This window comes from Zea mays, chromosome 4, assembly GCF_902167145.1.
Source record: "Zea mays cultivar B73 chromosome 4, Zm-B73-REFERENCE-NAM-5.0, whole genome shotgun sequence".
NCBI classification, from domain to species: Eukaryota; Viridiplantae; Streptophyta; class Magnoliopsida; order Poales; family Poaceae; genus Zea; species Zea mays.
In genome coordinates, this window is record NC_050099.1 from 159,113,657 (window position 1) to 159,120,108 (window position 6,452).

Consider the following 6,452-nt stretch of genomic DNA (forward strand, 5'->3'; position numbering starts at 1 on the left):
CAAATAGCACACCAAACATGTACTAACATTGGAATACATCTCAAAAAGGCACAGTATTAAATAAGGAAGAATGAGATCAAAGTATAACATGAACTAATCTCATTTAGGAGTGGCTTATTCCTTAAGTGTTGTCCATAATTACATAACCTAATTCTATTCATTTTATCGAGACCTAAAAGTTAGACCAGAGATGAATTCATGTAATACATATTATTAATCTCACAAGACTAAATATACTTTAACTTCTAGGGTTTTCCTTTTATTTATTTTATTAAATAAATAAATCCACATATATACTAGTTCATAGTTAACCATAAAAATTAGAATGTGCAGACAGTAGATGGATCTAATTTATTTAAATAGAGAATATTCCTATGAACATTTTGCAATTTGAATCACTAAATTTGGAGTTCATATGCAAAAGATATGAAATAAACAAGTTTGGGAATTTAAAATATGAAAATAGGTCTAATTCTATAATTATTTAAAAGTCTAGGGTTCAATCTGCAAGATTACAGGGGCCTGCACGCAAAAACCAGGGATTGCAGGTTGATTCCAACTAAACCGATGGTCTCTTTAACAAAATCACCGCGTAAAGGGGTACGAGGTCTGCTCAACCGTTAGATCAAAAACCAACGGCTGAGATTACATCTACGGGCGAGGGCGAGGGCGCGGGCGAGCGAGGCGCTGACAAGCGGGCCAGCGGTGTCAGCGACCGAGGAAAGGGGCGCGCTGACCGGTCGGACCCAGCGCCAGGGGACATAGGCGCTGACAGGCGGGTCCGGACGCAGGGCGTGCGTGCGCGAAGCGGTGTCCCTTGATCTGGGCCGTGCGATAGAGATCGGACGGGGGAGATCAAAGCCGGGAAGGGGTTAACGGCTGCGGAGACACCGCTTCTTCTCGCATCGGTGAAGTCACCGGAGTTGGGGCGGGTGTGAGCTAAGGCAGTTCTGGGGACGCCGGAGCTGGCTAGAAATGAAGGGGACGACTCGGCGAACTCGCTGGCGGGGTTGTGGCCACGAGACCGGGGTCAGAGAGGGGAGAACAGCGGGGAAAGACTCCGGGCGTGTCGGGATAACTCCGATGAGAGATTCCGGCCGCGAGGAGGGGGGTTGAGGCGTGCTAGGGCCTGGGATAGCTTCAGTAGAGCGAGGGGAACCTCAGGGACCGACGCGGGGCGGTGGCCGGACTAAATCGGCCAGCCACCGTGCAGGCGCGACAGACCACCACGGCTGAACTCCGGCGAAGCCGAAATTGGCCAGCGACAAAGCGTAACTAGGGAAATTGAGCATGGGAGAAGGTGTATCACCTTGGGGCGGAGCTCGGGGTCGCTTGGCGTGGCCTCCGGCAAGCTAGATGACCGGCACGGCGGGCGCGGGTCTCCGGTGAGGCTGAGCGGCGTGGGCAGAGTGCGAGAGAGGGTGAGGTGGTGCAAAATGGGACAGGGGAGCGAGTGCGGGCGCGAGCGGGGCTCAAAAAGGAGCTGGGGGCGTGGGCGAGTGACGTGGACGAGGATTCCAGCGAACGTGCGCGAGTGCGCGTGCTGGCCCACGGCGGGCGCGGGGAAGGCGGAGCTGACAGAGCGGCCCCACGGCGCAGAGAGAGAGAGAGGACGGGCGCGGGGATAACGGCTCGATGCACTGACGAAGCTGTCCCGCGAGGCAGAGAGGGAAGAGAGTGAGCGTGTGGGGAAGGAAACCGCTGGTGACAGGGGGCGCCCACCTGTCAGGCGGCGCGGGCGCGTGGGGCGTGCAACCTGGCTGGGTCGGCTAGGCTGCTTTGGCTTTTTTCTTTTTCCGTGGATTTTCTAATTGCTTTTCCATTTCTTTTTCTCTAGGGTTTCCAATTAAATTCAATTCAAGTTTCAAATTCAACCTAATTCAAACATGTGCAACAATTCAAAGAATATTTAAGTTCAGCATGATGCAACATTTCATGACTCATAATGTTTTGGCAAAAATAAATAATTAATCCCTCTCTAATTAAGCTATATCTACTCAAAAGGAAAAAGAGAGAGAATCTAGAGAGATGGAAACTAGAGTGAGAGAGAAGAGTAACACCTGAATTTGGTTGATAATTAGAAAGAAATTTTATATCCCCAAATTCAGGGTGTTACAAATAGTTCACTAATCTTACCATTTAAGAAGGCACTCTTAACATCCCTGGTAGAGCTTGATATTATGAGCACAAGCATAGGCGAGAAGGATTCGAATGGCTTCCAATCTTGCCACGGGTGCAAAAGTCTCACCAAAATCCAATCCTTCTACTTGAGTATAACCTTGTGCCACTAGTCTTGCTTTGTTTCTTATCACCAAACCATCTTCATTATGCTTGTTTTGAAATACCCATTTGGTTCCAATAACATTGTGATTCTTTGGTCTTTCAACAACCTCCCAAACTTCATTACGTGCAAAGTTATTTAATTCCTCATGCATTGCATTCACCCAATCAACATCAAGTAGAGCTTCATCTACACGGTTAGGTTCAATGCAAGATACAAAAGAGAAATGTTCACAAAATTAAGAAATATCTGATCGAGTTTGAACACCCTTACTTATATCACCCACAATTTGATTTGTTGGGTGATTTTTTATGATTGAATGATGAATTCTTGAAGTAATTTTAAAGTCACTAGTTGAAGCTTGAGGAGGGATTGAATGACTCGAGATATCTTGAATACGATCATCCTCAATTTCATCATTTTGTTGGCTTTGTTGAGTTTACCCATTTATGGTTGAAGAGGATGGAATGACAACAATACCATCATCATCTTCCATTGGCTTTATTTCACCAATAGCCATGGTTTTCAAAGCGTTTCTCAAATGAACTCCACCAACATCATCAAGGTTTTCATTTTCATCTTGAGATCCATTTGTTTCATCAAACTCTACATCATATACTTCTTCAATGATCCCATGAGTTCTGTTGAAAAATCTATATGCCTTGCTATTTGATGAATATCCAAGGAGAAAACCTTCATCACATTTCTTCTCAAATTTAGAGAGTCGACTGCCCTTCCTCAAAATATAGCATTTGCAACCGAACACCCTAAAATAAGAAATGTTTGGCTTTCTACCAATAAGCAATTCATAGGGAGTCTTTTTCAAGAGCTTGTGGCAATATAATCTATTTGACGCATGACAAGCGGTATTAATGGCTTCGGCCCAATAAGAATCTAGCACATTATATTCGGCTAACATAGACCTAGTCATATCAATAAGAGTCCTATTTTTCCTTTCAACAATTCCATTTTGTTTCGGTGTATATTTATAAGAAAATTCATGGTTTATACCCTTGTCATCACAATATTCATCAATTCTAACATTTTTGAATTCCGACTCATTATCACTTCTAACTTTCTTGATGTCAAAATTAAATTGATTTTGGGCAAATATAGCAAATGACTTAAATGTTTCAAACACATTTGATTTATCTCGAAGAAAATAGACCCAAGTAAATCTAGAATAATTATCCACAATTACAAGACAATAGGAATTACCACCAACACTCACAAAAGATGTTGGTCCAAAAAGATCCATGTGAAGTAACTCCAATGGTCTATGAGTAGACATTTGACTCTTATAGGGATGAGTATTTGCCACTTGCTTCTTGACTTGACATGAACTACACAATTTGTTCTTTTCAAATTTCACATCCTTCAACCCTCGAACTAAATCATGCTTGGATAATTGATTCAATTGTCTCATACCAACATGACCAAGTCATCTGTGCCATAGCCAACCTAGTGAAGGCTTAGAGAATAGACAAGTTGTAAGCTTTGCCTCATTAGATGAAAAATTAACAAGATAAAGATTTTCATGTCTAAAAGCTTTAAATATTATATTGCTACCATCAACACTAGATATGAGAACATCATCAACAGCAAAATTGCAACTAAAATCCAAATCACATAGTTGAGCCATGGATAGCAAATTAAAGTTAAGAGATTCAACTAAAAGTACATTTGAAATGGAATGGTCATTTGAAATAGCAATTTTACCCAAACCTTTAACCTTTCCTTTGCGATTGTCTCCAAAAGTGATGATATCATAGGTTGAGCAACCTTCCTCACTCATTTTGGTGAACATCCTCATATCACCGATCATATGTTGTGTACAACTACTATCCAACACCCAATGATTTCCTCCTGCCTTGTAATTTACCTACAAAAGGAAATCAATCTCTTTTAGGTACCCAAATTTGTTTGGGTCCTCGGATGTTAGTGACCAAGGATTTTGGCACCCAAATTGATTTCTTTTTGGTACCAACAATTGAAGTGCTAAGAAACTTAGCATGCACACCTTTTGAATTATGTGAAAGAACATAGCAATGCTCAAAACAAGATAAGGATACATTTTTGAATTTAGGACAATTTTTCTTGACATGTCCCTTCTTGTGGCATTTGTGACACACTTCGTCACATTCTTTCACAAACATGGTCTTTTGCTTTACAAATGCATTCTTTCCTTTCTTAGGAAGATACCCAAGACCCTCACGATTAAGAGAGCAACATTGGCTTCCCAATATAAAATCTAGTTTAGCTTTTCCACCATATGCTTTCTCTAAGTCATGAGCTAGAGCATTTAATCTTCCTACCAAAGCTTCATTTTCAATAATGATGTTTGATTCATCACAACCAATATCATCATTCTCAAGAGAAATTTTACATTTATCACAATTAAAACTAGTAGGTTGTGAATCACTTGTAGAGCTATCAAGTAGGTCACAACTGATTCCAACATCCTTGGTGACCACCATAACTTCATGCACAAGAGGTGAGTTTTGAGCTCCACAAGCCTCTCACAACTTTCTTTTAGATTATTGTGGGGTGTCTTAAGCTCCTCAAAAGACATTTGAAGGTTTTTGTATAATTCCTTCAAGGTCCTAACAAGATCATCATAATAATATCCATCATCATCAAGATCATCAATGTCATCACCATCATCTATGTCATTTAAATCGGTTATAATGTTTACCTTAGTATCTCCTTTTGCCATGAGACAATGAGGAGATGAGAAAAGTGAGGGGCCTCCTTGATAGCAATTCCAGCATTTAGTTTAGATGAAGAATCATCATCATCATCATCCGAGTTTGCATCCGAATCCCATTCAACTATATAGGCTTTGCCATCCTTCTTCTTGTGATAGAACTTCTTTTTCTTTTTATCATCTCCATCCTTGCCCTTGTTCTTCTTGCTTGGACAATTCATGGCAATGTGACCAGGTTCCCCACACTCAAAACATTTTCTATCAATGAAAGCATTTCTTCTTGATGTTTGTCCCCTTCTAGGTTGACCCTTCTTTTTCCTCATGAATTTGTTAAATTTCTTCACAAAGAGAGCCAATTCCTCATCGCTTTCACTTCCATTTCCTTCACCTTCACTTTTTCCTTTTCAATTGCCTTTGAAACTTTAGCTTTGAGAGCTATTGATTCCCCTTTCACCTTTTTAGCCAACCTCATAGCTTTGGCTTGAGACTTCTTGAATATGTCTTGAGTGAGAATTTCTCCCAATACTTCAGTTGGAGAGGTAGTGGTCAAATCACTCCTTACTAACATGGTCACAATAGTGTCATATTTCTCTAGGAGAGATCTAAGGACCTTGTGAGTGAAATCCACATCCGATACATTAAAACCAAGTCCCTTGAGCTCATTCACTATCTCATTTAATCGGTTAAACATGTCGGACACACTTTCATCCTCCTTCATGAGAAATTGCTCAAACTTTCCTTTGCATACATACAACTTAGCACTCTTCACAATTGTAGTTCCTTCATGAATTTCCATTAGCTTTGTCCAAATCTCATGAACGGTTGTGAGATTTTTTATGCGGTTGAACTCATTTATGTCTAACGCATCATAGAATACATTCATAGCTTGATCATTGGTTAGAACATTTTCATTATCACTTAGTGACGGTTCATCTTCCTTTAATACAACAAATCCATCTCTAACAATAGGCCAAATATTTTCTCCCTTAGCTTTAAGATGCATTGACATTCTTATTTTCCAATAGTCATAATTGTTCCCATCAAAATGTGGTGCCTTCCCAATGTGCACATTGTTGTTACTAGCCATTTTGTCCAACTCTCGGATGATTAAATCCACAAACAATGGAGTCCTTGCCTCTGATACCACTTGTAGGATCTAGTACACCGGCTAGAGGGGGGTGAATAGACGGTTTTGACTAAAATAAAATACACTAGAGAAATTTAATCAAATCAACAAGAGATATAAAATTACTAGCCTTGATGAGTCAACAAAATATAATGAGCAATTTATGCTAACACTACAAAAGATAGACAATACACGAATTACTAACTACTTGCAAGTAATGAGTAAAAGTTGAGAGAATGACACCGAAATTTATCTCGTGGTATCAGTGATTTGCCGATCACCCCTAATCCATGTTGAGGTGGAATTCAAAGCTCTCACTTGCTCCTCTACCAAGACAC